At 51.2% G+C, this 18,601-nt stretch overlaps 1 protein-coding gene across 6 annotated transcripts in view; it reads right to left on the bottom strand.

Moving 5' to 3' along the window:
• The window catches only part of LOC146789879 (uncharacterized), a 499,281-nt gene that overhangs the window by 50,344 nt on the left and 430,336 nt on the right, over nt 1-18,601 (bottom strand). The gene's annotated exons all lie outside the window — the stretch shown is intronic.

The raw sequence follows: 18,601 nt of genomic DNA, 5'->3' as shown, positions 1-18,601 counted from the left end.
AAGAGTCAGCACATCCACGTACCCCCAAACTCATAAATTCCCGCACGCTTAAGGAACTTCTTATAGATTGTAGATATGACCCTGTGCCCGGCAAAGAGGACGAAATGATCCTGGCATCATTACGTATCAGACGAGCCGCGGTGTATTTAGGAAAGCTACCAGGAATGACTATGCATTTAGACAATATATATCATTATGTCCAAACAGGGCGAGATTCTGAAAGTATTAACAGAGCTATGGAATACCAGAAAGTGGAGATACAGGGGGAACTGTTACGTTTCCTCATAAATTGTGTGATCAGAAATCAAGACCGACCGGGGGTAGACCCGGAAACAATGGAAACTCTTACCAGATGGAGCCAGAATATATCAGAAGGGAGACATGATAGGCAAAAATGTATAATAGCCATGTGCAGAAAGATCCGTAAAGAAATAGAACGCCTACACGAAGAGAGATTAGCGGTAGACCAGTTTGAACAAAACGAGGAGGAGGAAGGATCAGGACCGTCCATAGGACAGTCAGAAACCATAGCCTATGTAGGTAGAGGAAGATCTTGTAATAGTACTAGATGTTTTACTGACCTGATACGTCCGATATGTCCAGATAATAACAGGAATTTTCAAACACCTATAATAAATATGAGGTCCCCCGAGCATTCGTTCCAAGCCGCTGACAAATTACTGCGAGAACGAAGGGGTTATCATTTACTCGATTCTATGGATGAACAAGAATTAGCCAGGTCAGCCGTTCATTGGGTTGACAGTCCCGGAAAATATGGTGATGATACAGTAACACACACATTTTTGAACCTCACCCCAGATGAACAGCGTTTAGCTGGGATTTATATGATTCAACAACTCCTTATATTATATAAAAGCCAACATTCAGATCCTGGTCCCTTACCTGATATATTGACTGAATTACTCACGAATAGATGGAAAGGTTCAGGTACTAAGTTAATTAAGGAAATACTAGAATCCAGAAAGCAGTACATTCTTTTTGTATGTCCAGAACATGATTCACTGCCCCTCAAGGAAAGACCGATATATTACATGGACAGACAGAATCCCTTACGAGAAGTACACCCCATAAAGGGCGAGGACAATCAGTTTAAACGTGTATTTGTATATACGCCCATATCGAAAATAGAATTGTTAGAAATGAAGAAAGTGGTACCCAGTCATGACAAAGACCCAGCGGGTTTCCACCGAGAAATTAAAGACATGTTACTCATGGGAGAGTATACCTATCCCGACATTATGACAATATTAAAGGTATTAATGCCTGCTGGCATTTATGAAAAACTCAAGGAAAAAGAGTGGGAGGTAGGAGACCAAAAGATAGATTGGACAGCATTAGAAAATGAAGAAAAGGCCCGAGGTCCAGGTTCGGGGCTTGGGGACAAAACTAAAGCACTACCAGGTTTACTAGTACAGGTACTGCCACGTTTATTAACCACGAAAAAGGAAGACTGGGGTGCAATTTCAGCCTGTAAACAAAAGCAAGATGAAGACACTAGTGATTTCTATGCCCGATTCGAAAAATGTTTTGGTATAAATAGTGGTATAAAAGCAAGTAGCGAGTCATACCCACATCTGTTTGTGACAAAATTAGTTGAAAATTCCTTGCCCCAAGTGAAGAATAGAGTATTAAAATTCGAGAGTACCTGGCAAGGTAATACCCCATCACAAATGTTACAAATGTTACAGTACCATTACAATAGAATTAGAGAGGAACAAGAACATGAGCAGAGACGCATGAAAGACACGAAAATGAAAATGCTAGTCTCTCAGACAGTTCCAGCTGAAAGTCATAAAAAGGGTACGACACAGTCCGGTGATTCAGCAGGACCTGTAAAAGGGACATGCAACTATTGTAAACAGCCAGGACATTACATACACGATTGCCCAGTCCTGAAGCGTAATATCGCCACAGGTATTACAAAAGAAAGACCACGGCCACCTAGACAGGATCAGAATGAACAAGGAGCACCGCAGCATGCACAGTCCATGCCAGCTCCACAACAGTCTATACAGTTTGTGCCAGCCGCACCAGCGTTGCCTGCTGCTGCCACACAAACCACGACACGACAGCTGTACCAGACCGCACAGTATGACTATCCTGATTATCAACGATATGCATGAACCAGCCTAGAGAGGGAAGTTGACTTACCCCTTATCGAGGTCCCTGTAGACCAAGAAGGACCTTATGTACATAGTGAATTATTAGGCCAAGATAGAAAATTTTTACTTGATACAGGGGCAAGTCGAACAACTATAAAACGTAGTGAAGTTCCAGGGGCACCCCTCTCAGGCTCACAGAATATTTCCCTTGGTTTTTCAGGAAAACCTATTGTTAATGAAGTATCACAGCCTCTTCCACTTACGATAGGACCCTTGACCAGAACTACAGATTTATTGCTTACTAAATCATGCCCAGAAAACTTGTTAGGTATAAAAACACTGAAAGCTCTAGGAGCTATAATATGTTGTTCTCCGGAAGGAGTAAGATTGTTTTTACGTGATTTCAAAGGTCACTATGTGTCTCGAGACATGGATTCCCGACTGCAGACTTTACCCACACATTTATGGGCACAAGGCCCTACAGATGTTGGTTGCATGAACATTACACCATATCGAGTCACACTAAAGGAAGGAGTGGTACTACCACGAATGCGACAATACAAGTTACCCCCAGATGCTGTAATGGCTTTACTGCAAATCATTGACGAGCTTATTGGCCAAGGAGTGGTTGTGGAGACCGACTCCAATGTATGTAATTCACCGATAATTCCGATTCTTAAACGAACTGATCCAAAGGCTCCCCCAGTATATCGATTGGTTATTGATCTGCGCGAATTAAATAAATGTATTGTACCACAATACCCCGTAGTTCCAGACATCTCTTCATTACTGACAGCTATTGATTCCGAAGCAACATTCTTTACTGTAATCGATCTCAAGAATGCCTTTTTCAGCGTCCCAATAGATCCGGAAAGCCAATACTTGTTCGGATTTAGTTTAAATGGACGTAGCTTTAAATTCACACGCGCACCTCAAGGATTTACAGAAAGCCCCAGCATCTATAGCCAAGCACTGAAACGAGAACTTGACAGTATACACATGCCAGTCAACACTGCTCTGCTCCAATATGTCGATGATCTGCTGATCACCGCCCGAAGCGAACCTGAATGTGAAAAAGCATCACTGACGGTTTTACAATTTCTAGCCGAAAAGGGGCACAAGGTGTCCCCTTCTAAGCTGCAATTCTGTGTCCAGCGAGTTATTTACCTTGGTCACTCGCTGTCCAAGGAGGGAAGGCAGCTTACACCAGATCGTATCCAGCTAATTGCAAATATGCCAATACCCAAGACACAAAAGGAGGTGCGGGCTTTCATAGGCCTCACTTCATATTGTAGGCAGTGGATCCCTCAGTATGCATTTCTAGCAAAACCACTCATTCAATTAACAACACAGGAGGCAGCCACATCGACTGTCCTCCCGTGGACTCAGGAACACACACTAGCTTTTGAAAGCTTAAAGAAAGCTCTATGCCAAGCACCTGTTTTAGCAACACCATGTTACAGAAAACATTTTACACTCTTTGTTACAGAACGAGAAGGTACTGCCTTGTCAGTACTCACACAGGAACAAGCAGGATCACACAAACCGTGTGCTTATTTTTCTAGTACATTAGATCCCGTAGCTCAGGCTCTGCCTGCGTGCCTGAAATCAGTGGCAGCGACAGCTTTAGCAATCAGACAAAGCGATGCCATAGTGTTAGGACATCCATTGACAGTCCAAGTACCACATGCAGTAGAGGTTCTTGTGAATCGAACGCAAACACAACACTTGACCATAGCAAGACTTACAGGTTACGAATTAACATTGTTTCAGCCACATATAGAAATCAGACGTTGTAACACATTGAATCCTGCCACACTTTTACCTGTAAATGGAACAGACCCACTAGCTCATGATTGTATTGAAGTTATTACAATAACGACGAAACCCAGACAAGACTTGACAGATGTCCCATTGTCAGACCCAGACCTGACGTTGTATGTAGATGGTTCATGTATGAGAACAGGTACAGGAGAGTTAGTGGCCGCTTATGCAGTCACAACAGACACTGAAATTATTGAAACCAAGTGTATAAATACCTTGTCCGCTCAAGCAGCAGAGCTCGTCGCTCTGACACAAGCCTGTATTCAAGCCACAAATAAAAAAGTCAACATATACACTGATTCACGTTATGCATTCGGAGTTGTACATGACTTCGGCGTGCTGTGGCGAGAGAGAGGTTATTTAACTTCTCACGGTGCCCACATTCAGCACGGACCCCTCATTCATGCCTTATTAGATGCAATACATTTACCCATTGCAATATCGATTATGAAATGCAAAGCTCATACGAAAATTACTGATATCATTTCTCAAGGCAATGATCTAGCTGACAGAACAGCTAAACAGACTGCTCAAACTCAAACATCCGACATGAGAAAGACAATAGTCCAGACACCAACACATTGCATGATGGTTAAGGATCCCGCTCTTGATGTAATTGACATACAGACACATGCTACTCCAGACGAAATAAGGAAATGGACTGAATTAGGAGGGATCCAAACGGATCAAGGATGGATGACGAAGGAAAAATCTGTGTGGTTCCTTCCTGATTCAATGGTCCAAGTCATTATTAACACTGTCCATAGTCCAGCGCATCTAGGAGAGAAAGCTATGCTAGACAGTATTCAACATATTTGGTTCAACAAGCATTTACGAGCAGCAGCGAAACAAAAAGTTCGTACCTGTATGATCTGTTGTCAGTTCAACCCAGGAAAAAGCATTCCCGTAGAGCAGGGTGGATTTCAGCCTCCTGATCACCCTTTTGAAATTCTCCAGATGGATTATATCCAGATGGAACGATGTCGAGGATTCAAATATGTTCTCGTAGTTGTCTGTGCTCTTTCCCGTTGGACAGAGGCATACCCGGTTTCAGATTACACTGCCCCGACTACTGCCAAACAGTTAGTTCGAGAATTCTTCCCACGATACGGTTTACCACGTGCTGTCTACTCAGATAACGGCCAGCCGTTCTCATCCGAATTAATGAAACACGTTTCACTTTTGTTAGGCTATCAGTGGAAATTCCACTGTGTCCGACACCCCGAGGCAGCAGGTCTCGTGGAAAGACATAATCAGACCCTGAAAATTAGATTGTCCAAAATATGCAGGGAGAAAGGTGTCGACTGGGTAGTAGCATTACCAGTTGCACTCTTTTACATGAGAATGGTAGCACACTCTCGAACAGGGCTATCCCCGTATGAGGTGATCTTTGGCAGACCACCAAATATGTGGGGGACGCCTATACCACGTAAAATAACTGATATTGACTGTAATATGCTGACAGATTATTTGGCTTCCTTGATGTCTGCACTACAATCTTGTCGTTCACAGGTAGCTGCAGCTTTTCCTGACAACACTGAGGTGAAACCCCATGACGTAATTCCGGGGGATCTCGTTTTAGTGAGGAACTTTGATCGAAAGACTCAGCTGGATCCTAGGTGGAGGTCGCCGCAATTGGTCTTGCTCACCACAAGGACAGCCGTGAAGATCGAAGGCAGGAAAGGCTGGGTACATTCAAGTCATATCAAGAAATTTTATGGACTACCATCAGATGTGAAAACTACACCTCGCGTGTCTTCACCCATTGACTCAAAACTTCCTTTGGTTGAGTCAAGTAGTCACGAACATTATAAACTAAAACTCAGATCTAATCAGTCGGGCAATTTGATTGTTTAAGTCCTCTCCAAGGTGAAGCGGTTGAATTTGTCTCTGACATGTATCCCTTAGATCTGAATAGAGAAAAAACCCGAAAAATGTTGAAACGACATGCATACTGTAAATCACTGCGTAGTCATTGCACAGTGACGTTATTAATTTTGTTTTTCTTAAGTCTTTTAATAATTATTGCAAGTATATTGTTGCACATATATTATCCTATTTCTAGACATGTTTATAATGTTACTGCTGAACATTCTTTTAGTGAATTACCTCCGCATGAATTGTCATACAGATTTGCGCTGCGCAATAACACTTTTATTAGTATGTTACATCATTCCCATCAGGTTAGCAATGCTACCAATTGTTGGATATGTGGCCGACTCCCTCCCTATCAGAACTATAAAGGAATTCTACCTCTTTTTCCATACCCGTTCACACACAACGGCTCCTGTGGAGCATGGTTTAGTTTAATTAACTCCTTAGATTCAAATTCTGCAGTTTATCAAGACAACTGGGTATGGGGAAATCTGAACTTAGTTTTGCTTAAAGTCTGCCACCCCAACAAGGAGGGACTTCCCAAAAGAACAGGAACTGATCTAGAAAATGAAGTATATGGATTAGGTAACTTTACGCTTAATCTTATGATCCTAAATATCGAATCCGAAGCTACTCCAATTTTGCCCGCCATGTCAGTATTCCCAGTAAAAGGTGAACTATGTGTAAGAAAGAATGGTTCCATAAACATGGGCCATAGTAGATGCACCACTGTAATAGAATTCAGTGATCAAGGCAAGTCGACATTTAGAGCTTCCCGCCATTCCTATTTTATATGTGGTCAGACGGCATATGTACGTTTGCCTCTAGATTGGGATGGTACCTGCTACATTGGATTCCTTTTGCCACCTGTTTTTCTAGCTCCTCCTGATTATCACAGAAATACTCATTTAGTACACAATAGAGAAAGGAGAGATCTCCCAATAGTCGATTACACTGAAACAGCATGGGAAAAATACACAGATTTCAATAAAGGTCTCTTTCCCTATATAGGTACCGTTACTAATAGTAAGCTGATACGTAGATTAACTAGAACCCTTGAAGCAGTAGTGAACGAAACTATTTCCGCCTTAGGCAATTTAACAGAAGAGCAGTCTGCTATGCGGATTGTTGTGCTTCAAAATCGTCTTGTCCTTGACGTCATCCTGGCCGATAGGGGCGGAGCTTGTAGGGTCATCGGATCAAGCTGTTGCATTTTCATACCAGAAAATTCGCCATCTGTATATAAAGCTATAACCCGCTTTCATAAGATTGTAAGCCAGATACACCAGAATCCAGGCACCTGGACTTGGTCCGGTTGGCTTTGGAGCGTGTTATCAGCCTGGGGATGGAGAGTCCTATCCTTCCTAGGTATTGGCTTTCTCATACTATTCAGTTGCTGCTTATGCCTGCAATGTGGACCAGCGATTTGTGGTCTGTGTGCCACATCGTGTATTCCACATCAAGATTTTCGTTCAAGATCCCGGAAGAAGAAAGAAGAACAAATGATGCTATATGAACAGATCAATGGATTAATGAAGATTGATATCTCTTGACGGGCAAGTAGGGGACAAGGAGGGAATGTGGAAATATGGATTTTTATGATCAGTTATGTCCCCTATCTTGGACCCCAACGGTTTCATGTATAAATCACAAGTACATGTATGTTCCCTCCAGTTCCAGTTATGAAGACGCAAATACATGTGCGTCCACCGTTAACATGTCCTCTTTCAGATCCGCCATGAATGGGCCGGATATTCCATTCCTAAGTACGAAAGGCCACCACCTTTATATGGTTCACTTATGCCATTTTACAGCTCAGACGAGTAGGCCCTGATTCTGTCATCAAGCTTTTCTTGCTTTCTGTCTCTGAAGCTCCAGTTCGAGCCTGCATCTGTGACCATGAACTTTGTCTCATCCTCTGCGCGGCTCACGATGCCTGACATCAGCTCGCTGCCTGCCAAGAACTGTATTTCACCTTCGAAATTATCTGCTCCGCTCCCTGCCCAATGCATTCCTGTCTAGTAGTTTAAGTAAACATTCTGCCAGCTACCGAGCAAAGGCCCGGCTTCTCTGTCTTTATGCAAGTAATTCATAGCCCTGTTACTATGGAAGATTCCTGCCCTCGCATCTAGTGTAGACACTTAGACGCTTGTACACGCACTAACAGTCAGTATAGTCAGTATAGAATAAGATTCTACTCCAAGAAGGCCTCTCTTTTGGATAACATAGTTCTTTAAACATAGGATGTTAGATATGATTTGGGATTAGGTTGACTTGACCCTCCAGACATCTGTCGCCACATGTAGAGCTAAATGTCAAGTCCCCTTCACCCCCTAGCTGCACGTCAATCACACGTCATGCTGCTGCGCGCGCATCTCTGCCAAGTATTTCTGCTGACATTGCGAAATTCTTTCATGGAACCACCCCATTATGACATCATGCCTGATGACGTTCCTTTGTTACGCCCAATCACGCCCATTTTCAGCTACGCATGTGAAATGTTATCTTTGCTATCAATTGTTACGCCTCTCGCATTTGCTTCACTGTAATGCCTATTGTATAAAAGTGATTAATTATCAATAATGTATGTACTTCACTTCCTGAACCTCCGTGGTGATGGAACCTGGAGGCCACGATTCCGAATCGTTCATTGGAATAAAGCCCATTCCGAACCTCTAATACCACGGATTCTGCCTCTTATTTATTGAGCTATTTTTATTATGTTCTGTATCAAATTAAGTCCCGGTAATTAAATTATTTACCACAACACGACACAGAAACACCACACCGTGCGTTCTCAGGAACCAATCTTTATCAAACAGGTTAGCACTGCAAACATGTACAAGGAGAGCGCGGGCTCAATGAGTCTTGGAAGGGATAGGGGGTAGCGGGACAGTCTTTGGCACAAAGGTTCAAGGTAAGGATGTACCCGGCGCACAGCTCACAATCCTCGAGCTGGGGGGTAGGCTGGTTGTCGTGGGGTCCGGCGGGACCAGTGGAGTCCGTGGAAGTCGCGAGTCACTCAGCGGGCTCAGGTACAAGTTCGGAGGTCTTACGATCTTCGGGGAGCCGCGAGTCACTCAGCAGGGCTCAGGTACAATTCGGAGGTCTTACGATCTTCAGGGAGCCGCGAGTCACTCAGCAGGGCTCAGGTACAGTTCGGAGGTCTTACGATCTTCAGGGAGCCGCGAGTCACTCAGCAGGGCTCAGGTACAGTTCTGAGGTCTTACGATCTTCAGGGAGCCGCGAGTCACTCAGCAGGGCTCAGGTGGTTCTACGTTCCAGGAGCCGCGACCGCGTCAGCAGGCTCTCGTTGTTCCAGCGTCGAATCTGCCGGACAGTCCCAGAGCACCCCTTGTTATAGGTCGACCCCTCTTTGATGTCCGGAGTCTGTGCAGGCAGGGGTCTTGTCACCTGGGGGTCGCTTGTCGGGTTTTCCTGCCATTGTCTTTTGATCCTTTCAGGGCCGGGTCGGGAGGAGTCCCAGACACCCAGCAGGCGTGGAGCCAGCCTTCAGGGAGGCCGGAGGGCCGATCGAAACCCATCGTCCCAGGGGAGTTCAGAGGTGCGATAGAAACTGCTCCTCCCTCTCTCAACCCCTGGAAGCGTGATGTCCTCCAGCCGGAGTGGCGCCTCTAGGCCCGGGTCGCGCTGGGGCCGGGCGGCCATCTTGGTGCATGAAGTGGGCACGCGGGCCCGGGGTGGCCGAAAGGAGAGAGGCCATGGTCGAGGATGTCCGGGTCGAGTGCGTGTGTTCGGGTGGAAAGGCTTGGTCAGGCCGGGGGATTGGGGCTGCCGGCACCAGGTTAGGTGGTGTGGGGACCAGTAGAGCCAGGTTATGAGGCCGGGTCCAACACGCGTCCCCCCCAGCTGAAAGCCGGAGAGAACTGCCCATCATCTTGGGGGGTTCTCTTCGCTGAGGCGGAAGAACCGGGAGAGGCCATCGGCGTTGGCGTGGTCCGTCCCAGGGCGGTGTTCCACGGTGAAATCCATCCCCTGAAGGGAGATTGACCACCGCAGTAGCTTGGGGTTTTCTCCCCGCATCTGCATGAGCCATCGCAAGGGCCGATGATCGGTTTGGACTTTGAAATGTGTGCCGAACAGGTAAGGTCGTAGTTTCTTGAGTGCCCAGACCACGGCAAAGGCTTCGCGCTCAATGGTACTCCATCGCTGTTCTCTGGGCAACAGCCGCCGACTGAGGAAGGCGACGGGCTGGTCCAGGCCTTGGTCATTCATCTGGGACAGGACGGCCCCAATGCCATGCTCGGAGGCATCGGTCTGGACTACAAACTCCTTGGAGTAGTCGGGAGCCTGGAGGACGGGGGCCGTGCACATGGCCTTCTTTAGGGCATCGAACGCCTCCTGGCAGGCGGTTGTCCACTGAACCTTTTTTGGCTGTTTTTTGGATGTGAGTTCTGTGAGGGGGCCGACAAGGCTGCCATACCCCTTGATGAATCTGCGGTAGTAGCCAGTGAGGCCCAGAAAGGCTCGGACCTCTGTTTGGGTGGTGGGGGGTTCCCAGGCCACGGTGGCGTCGATCTTTGGTTGTAGAGGGGCGACCTGGCCACTCCCGACCTGGTGCCCCAGGTAGACTACTGATCCTTGCCCAATTTGGCACTTGCTGGATTTTACTGTCAGGCCTGCCTGGCGCAGGGCGGTTAGCACCCTCCGGAGGTGCTGGAGGTGCTCACTCCATCCGGAACTGAAAACGGCGATGTCGTCCAGATAGGCCGCGCTGAACTGTTCTAGCCCGGCCAGGACTCTATTCACCAGTCGCTGGAAGGTGGCCGGGGCATTTTTCATTCCGAAGGGCATTACGCGGAAGCGGTAATGCCCATCTGGGGTGGAGAAGGCAGACCGCTCCTTGGCCCCCTCGGTAAGCGCAATCTGCCAGTATCCGCAGGTGAGGTCGAAGGTGCTGAGGAACCGGGCTGCCCCGAGTCGGTCAATGAGCTCGTCGGCTCGTGGAATGGGGTGGGCATCGGCTCGGGTGACGTCATTGAGCCCCCGGTAGTCCACACAGAACCGGAGCTCGGGGGCGACACCGGGGGCCGCTGCCTTCGGGACCAGGACCACGGGGCTGGCCCAGGGACTGTCAGATGGCTCGATCACTCCCATGGTCAACATCTTTGAGACTTCAGCTTGAATGCAGGACCGGACCCGGTCGGGGACCCGGTAGGCTCGGTGTCTCACCGGCGGGCTGTCCCCGGTGTCCACGTCATGGACACACCAGTCGGTGACTCGGGGGATCAGGGAGAAGAGGTCGGCAAATTGTCCTAGTAGCTGGCGGCAGTCCTCTTGTTGCTGGGCAGTGAGAGCTGGGGAGAGATTCACTCCTTCCACGGAGCCATCCTGCTCCTTGACACACAGGAGGTCCGGGAGGGGATCGGACCCATCTTCGGCCCCGTCATCGGTGGCCAGCAGGAGGCTTAGTTCTGTCCGCACGAAGTGAGGCTTGAGGCGGTTCACGTGAAGGACCCGGAGGGGATCCCGAGGCGACTGGACGTCCACCAAGTATGTGACTGGACTCTTCCGCTCAATCACTTTGTAGGGCCCGGTCCACCTGTCCTGGAGGGCGCCTGGCTTCACGGGAGCCATGACCCATACTTGTTGGCCCGGCTGGAACTCGACCAGAGTGGCATTCTGGTCGTACCAGCGCTTCATCTCTTCTTGGCGTGTCTCTAGGTTGGCCTCGGCCAGTGCTCGGAACTTCCTGGCCTGGTTCCGGAGGGTCAGAACATAGTGGAACACATCTCGTGGGGTGGTCTGGGGTGCCGCCTCCCACCCTTCCTTAACCAAGCTGAGGGGACCTCGGACGGGGTGTCCATAGAGCAACTCAAACGGGCTGAACCCTAGTGACTTCTGGGGGACCTCTCGGTAAGCGAACAAGAGGCAGGGGAGCAGGACGTCCCACTTACGCCGGAGGGCCTCTTCTAGGCCGGTGATCATCCCTTTCAGAGTCCGGTTAAACCTCTCTACTGGGCCGTTCCCTTGGGGATGGTACGGGGTAGTGAATTTGTAGGACACTCCACATTGTTGCCACAGGGACGTCATGTACCTCGAGATAAAATTAGCTCCGCGATCGCTCACGACCTCGCGGGGGAACCCTACCCGGGAAAAGATCCCCATCAGGGCCCGGCCCACTACGGGGGCCGTGACGGTGCGTAGGGGGATCGCCTCAGGGTATCGGGTGGCGTGATCCACCAGGACCAGGATGAAACGGTGACCTTGGGAGGTGGGGGGGTCCAGGGGCCCCACGATGTCGATCCCGACTCGTTCAAAGGGGGTACTGACGACCGGGAAGGGTTGGAGGGGAGCCTTGCGCTTCCCCCCACTCTTCCCGCTAGCTTGGCACGTGGGACAGGACTTGCAGTGGGCTTCTACGGCTGCTCTCATCTTAGGCCAGTAAAAATGGGTCACGAGACGGCTGTAGGTCTTGTCTTGACCCAGGTGGCCGGCAAGGGGGACGTCGTGGGCTAAGCCCAGGAGGAAGTCTCGGAAGCGGAGGGGTACCACCAGCACCCGTCCGCATCCCAGCTCCACCGACTTCTGCTCACTATACAAAATGCTATTCTCCCAATAAATTCGGTGCGTGCCAGTTTGGTCGCCTGCGGCTTGGCCCTCGGCCTGGCGCCGCAGTCCGACCAGGGAAGGACAGGTGGCTTGCTCCCGGCAAAACTCCTCCCGGGTGGGCCCACCCTCGTGGCGCCATTGGGCCAACTCGGGTAGATCGCCTAACTCAGGGACCGGGGCGGTGTCGGACAGGGAGGGCTCGTCGCTGGCGACGGGCCCCTCCGATGGGGGGACGGGAGGACCCGCGGGGGTTACTGCTCTGCCTTCTTCGGTCGGGGCGTCTTCGACTTCTCCCAGGGGGGTGAGTCGGGCTGACATAGATCGGGTGGCGGCGCACACCCACTCGGGGAGCCCCATCATCTCTAGGTGGGCCTTGCGTTCGACGTGCTTCCAGGGAGAACTCTCTAGGTCGTTCCCTAGGAGGCAGTCGACCGGCTGGGAGGTTCTTACGGCAACCCTCAGTTTACCTATCACTCCACCCCACTCAAACGGCACCAGAGCTACCTGACACATGCTCTCTCTATTATCGGCGGAAATGACTGGGCAAAAGACGTTGGGGAGGATCTGCTCCTCGGGGACTAAGTGCCTGAGGACACCGGTGATGCTGGCCCCGGTGTCCCGCAGGGCCTCTATTTGGTGGCCATTGATCTTAACGAGCTGCCCGTATTTCTTCGTGTTGGAGGGCAGGAGGCTACCAGGGACCATCTCCCTATCTCCCAGGGATACTAGGGCCATGGCTGCGGGTTCCCACTCCCCGGTTTCCTCAACCTCCTCCCCCAGAGCTACGTTGGCTATCTGTCTTGCAGGGGTGTTTTGGGTGGCCATGGGGCACTCTGGGTCATTGGCGTAGTGCCCGGGCTTCTGGCAACGGAAACAAGTGACGGTTACCCTGTGTACCCGTCTCCCGGGGGGTCCGGTTACTGGCGGGGGGGGCGCTGGGAAAGGTGGAGATTGGGTCTTCGGGGGACTAGGCTGGGACTCTCTCTGGCCTCCCTGGTTCCCCCCTCCTCTCTGGCGGGGTGGTCCCTGACTGGCTCGGGGGTATTCTCCTACCATGCCCCGGGTGACCAGGGTGTTGGTCCAGCGGTCTGCTTCCACCGCCAGCTTCCTGGGATCGGTGAGTTTGCTGTCAAGCAGATGCTGGCGTAGTTCCACAAAGCAGTTCGCAGCCAGGTGTTCCCACAATAGGAGGTCGGTGAGTTCCTCAAGGGTGGTGACTTTGCTGCCCTTGACCCACCCATCGAAGGCCCGACTAAAAAAGTTTACATATTCCACCCAGGTGGTGCCCGGGATTTTCTTGCAGTCCCGGAATCGCTGACGGTACATCTCGGGGGTGAGACCGTACCTTGTGAGTAGAGCCTCTTTCATGTGGCTGTAGGAGGTCTGCAGAGAGAGGGGTAGGTCGAGCAGGGTGTCTCTTCCTTCGCTCAGAAACCGTCCCCACAACCCTGCCCCCCAGTCCTTCTGCGGGACCCGATGGGAGGTCATGGCGACCTCGTAGGCCCTGAACCATTGCTGAATGTCATCGTTTTTATAATATTCCTTGACCACATCCTTGGGGATGTGGACCTTCTGTTCCGCTGGGGAGGTCGCCTCTCGGTTTCCCGGGGGCCTCCCTTCCTCACTTCTGGCCTTGAGTTCGATTTCCTTCAAGCTGCGTTCGTGCTCCAGTTGGAGCTTCCTTCCTTCGTGTTCCCGTTGGAGCTTCTTCTCTTCTAGCTCGCCTTGCACGCGCATTTGCTCTACTGCTAGCTTTTTCTCTGCTAACTTTAATTCGCCTTCGATTTTGAGTTTAGCTAACTCGAGTTCGTGATTGCGGCTTCTCTCTCTGTCCGCGAGTTCCTCCGGGGATAGGCCCCCGTCTGGTACGATGCTTCGCACCTGATTGCTGCTGCTTTCGCCTTGGGGGGGTTCGGCCTCGTCGGGGCGCTCCCCCGTGTCTTCCGGGCGGGAGGCCCCGGTATCCACCCAGGCTTTCAGTGCTTTCTGCAAATCTTCCTTGGTGTTGAGACCGGTGGTAGCGATTCTAAGTTCTTTGCAGAATTGCTTTAGTTCTTTGTGTGTGTATTCTTCTAGTTGTTCCACCTGGAACACCCTGTTGGCGTTGATCTCTGCGGGGATCATGGTGTTTCCTTCTGCCATCTTTGTTGGTAGTGCGTCCGTCGTTCACAGTACGATCTCTCGGTGATGGGCCCGAATCCCGTCGCTTGCCACCAATGTTAGACGGCGACCTCAGAGGAGCCCGGAAAGGGGGTCCTGACTACCCTGAGACCCACCCTCAAGTATCGTAGCCGGGCACTGGCGGGAGACTCCTCAGGAGGAGAAGTCTCAGATCGAGGATCGTACTTCGGTCACCACACCGTGCGTTCTCAGGAACCAATCTTTATCAAACAGGTTAGCACTGCAAACATGTACAAGGAGAGCGCGGGCTCAATGAGTCTTGGAAGGGATAGGGGGTAGCGGGACAGTCTTTGGCACAAAGGTTCAAGGTAAGGATGTACCCGGCGCACAGCTCACAATCCTCGAGCTGGGGGGTAGGCTGGTTGTCGTGGGGTCCGGCGGGACCAGTGGAGTCCGTGGAAGTCGCGAGTCACTCAGCGGGCTCAGGTACAAGTTCGGAGGTCTTACGATCTTCGGGGAGCTGCGAGTCACTCAGCAGGGCTCAGGTACAATTCGGAGGTCTTACGATCTTCAGGGAGCCGCGAGTCACTCAGCAGGGCTCAGGTACAGTTCGGAGGTCTTACGATCTTCAGGGAGCCGCGAGTCACTCAGCAGGGCTCAGGTACAGTTCGGAGGTCTTACGATCTTCAGGGAGCTGCGAGTCACTCAGCAGGGCTCAGGTGGTTCTACGTTCCAGGAGCCGCGACCGCGTCAGCAGGCTCTCGTTGTTCCAGCGTCGAATCTGCCGGACAGTCCCAGAGCACCCCTTGTTATAGGTCGACCCCTCTTTGATGTCCGGAGTCTGTGCAGGCAGGGGTCTTGTCACCTGGGGGTCGCTTGTCGGGTTTTCCTGCCATTGTCTTTTGATCCTTTCAGGGCCGGGTCGGGAGGAGTCCCAGACACCCAGCAGGCGTGGAGCCAGCCTTCAGGGAGGCCGGAGGGCCGATCGAAACCCATCGTCCCAGGGGAGTTCAGAGGTGCGATAGAAACTGCTCCTCCCTCTCTCAACCCCTGGAAGCGTGATGTCCTCCAGCCAAAGTGGCGCCTCTAGGCCCGGGTCGCGCTGGGGCCGGGCGGCCATCTTGGTGCATGAAGTGGGCACGCGGGCCCGGGGTGGCCGAAAGGATAGAGGCCATGGTCGAGGATGTCCGGGTCGAGTGCGTGTGTTCGGGTGGAAAGGCTTGGTGAGGCCGGGGGATTGGGGCTGCCGGCACCAGGTTAGGTGGTGTGGGGACCAGTAGAGCCAGGTTATGAGGCCGGGTCCAACAAAAACCCATAATGTTTGTGTTCTCATTCTAACAGGGGCTTAATCAAGATGTCCAAACTGAGGGATGTGTGAGGACCAAAAGGCTTGAAGAATTTGACCAACTAAGGGCAGAACATGGCACTGAGACTCCTGAATTATTTAGGTATCCGCACTTGATTCCTGCAATAAAAGAACACTTCAACATCAACTCCAGGGGATGTGGCCTGGCAAAATGGACGACAGGACATAGCTGAGCTTGGCTCCCATTCCACTCAGCCTATTCTTTTTCGGTATCCTACTCTACTGTCGCTGATTTTGGACAGTAGAAAGTGGCATCCTGTTCATAAACCTCCTCGTAACGGAGGGGGAAGATTTACTGCCAGTTGGGGGGCAATGGTGGCCCTGTAATCGGTGCCCGACAGAGACCATAGCAAGCCTCCAGTAATGGCGAGGCCTGGTACTGTTGCGTGCTGCATAGCAGGCCTGTGGGGAGGTCTGGGTGAGCTGCCTGCACTGATGGACAGAGAAGAATCATTGGGGCTGAGGAGGGCCCCATCCGGCCTGCCCCAGAACACCCCCACTGCAGGGTGACACATTCTCAGGCCAGCCAAGTGGAGCTTGATTGCGCCAGGGCCTGCGCTGTCTGTGGCTGGAGGAGTGAGCGCCACCGGGTGTGGAGGGGAGGAGGACAGTTGCATCAGTGGTGCTGTGACTGGTGTCGGGTGCCCATCGCCTGTTAAACCTGGGTGCGGCCACCAAGAAGTACCCGCCTGTGAGGTAGGGGGCTGGTGGCAGGACTGCCAGATAGGGGCCTGGTGTAGCAGCGAATGGGCCCATTATGGCAGACAACCCCTGTCCCTTGTCTGTGGGGGCAGGCCCGAATGAGGTCCTTGGCCTTTCTGTGTCACTGCTTGGCCCAGGTGGGCCTGAAGCTGAGGTTACAAGGGCAGATTCCGCCGCCCCCCATTCATTGAGTGAGACACTGTGGCAGATACTGAGGGGGGCAGTTACATTGGTGCACCAGGATGGGTAAGGTGGGCCCTGAACGTTGCCATGAACTGGGAATACCCCTGCCAGCTAGAGCTCTGTGGATGAGAGAACATTTGCGGCCCGCTGCAGTGAGATGTGCAAATCCGCCACATATAGGAGCCCTCCCCTGAGAGTGGAAGGAGTACATCAGGGTCAAATATGCTCCCAGCAGGTAAGGAATATGGGAGGTAGAAAAGGGGGAGCCCGGAGATCTCGGCCTGAGGGGGCTAGCCCAATCTAACCCCAAGCGATGCCTGCATGGAGGGGCCCTGTGCAGGACTAGGAGACAGTGAGGCGGCGTCCGGAGGTGATCCAGGTGTCAGAGGCGGGCTGAGAGTCTCCATTGTTGAGAGTACACTGAGCAGCTCGATGGAATAACCATTTGTGGCCCCCGGAGGTGTCACTTGATTGGGAGAGCGCTCTTGCATAGCCTAAAGGGTCATACTACGAATGCCGGTACTGACTGATGCCACAGATCCTGAGGAACCTATTATTTTGGGTGGGAGCCGCAGGTTTGAAGGGACGTACTAGCAGCTGCAGGGGCAGTGAGCACCATAGGGAAAGACAAGGCAGCTCGCTCATACGCCACTAACACTATGACTCAATATACCATGTCTAGGTATCCGTCCCAATGGGTCACCCTGCAGGGGGGTGCAGAAAGCAGGAGTACCTACCCGGAGGGAATGGGCAACCCGTCACGTGTAGACCTGCTGGCGGCGATATAGGGTTCCCACACGGAATTAGAGCACAAGATTGAAACTGTTTCTATTGACGTCAATCTGCTTAGAGCTGACCTGAGAAAATCTAATAAGGTGATGGAGGCAGAGGGTAAATTTAAAAGTTTGAAGGGGGATATCTCACAGCTTAAGCAGCAAATGGCTAAGATGACAACTGTGACCCGTAAGTTGGAACAGAGAGTGGAGGAGGCAGAGGGTCATGCTCGCCGCAGTAATATTAAAGTGCTGGGATTCCTGGAGAGAGGTGAAGGGGTGTCTGTGGAGGAATTTTTGCGACCATGGGGGCTGATGGAGTTCTTTGTGGTTGAGCGGGCACATAGGGCACTGGCACCACGGCCCCCTCTTGGTGCCTCCTGAGGGCGATCATAGCCAAAATCCTTAACCATCGGGATAGTGATCGTATATTGAGATCTTCCAGGGAGCAAGAGGTTCCTTTGTTTAAGAACAATAAGATTGCAATTTATCCTGACTACATTAGGAAGGTGCAGGGACAGTGAACATCCTTTCTGGCTGTAAAGCAAAAGCAAAGGGGGATGCAATTGACATACATGCTCTTGTACCCTTCCAAATCGAAAAACATATTGAAAGGGAAGGCACATTTCTTTGTACTCTCAGATGAGGTATGAGAGTGGCTTGAACTATGGTATGGAGCCTCTCTGGGACACCGGAGTGAACGCAATCACAGAAAGACAGCTGCGGGGCATGCGCTGGGCTCTGGAAGGGGCCTCACCCACGGGGATGGATGGTGGCTGGGTGCCAGGACATTCATAAAGTTAAGATTCAAGAGGATGGAACCATGCAGATAATGGACCTGGGAGACACGCAGGGGACTGCCGGGGGGGTCATCTCCTCTCTCAGCTGGACATTACAGATGATGGCCTGGGGCCTGTGAATGCCACTATCCTTGAAGATTATTTGACTGCCCCAGAGAGCCCATAGAAACTTCTTGTGCTAAAGCTCGCCCGACTGTAGTGCTTGGCTTATCCAAAGGGGTCAGATGTGCCTATGACTGTCATATTTACAGTGCTTTCCTT

This window comes from Triturus cristatus, chromosome 10 (assembly GCF_964204655.1).
Source record: "Triturus cristatus chromosome 10, aTriCri1.1, whole genome shotgun sequence".
Lineage (NCBI taxonomy): Eukaryota > Metazoa > Chordata > Amphibia > Caudata > Salamandridae > Triturus > Triturus cristatus.
The sequence above is the reverse complement of the archived record's forward strand: the minus strand, read 5'-3'. Positions and strand labels throughout refer to the sequence as shown.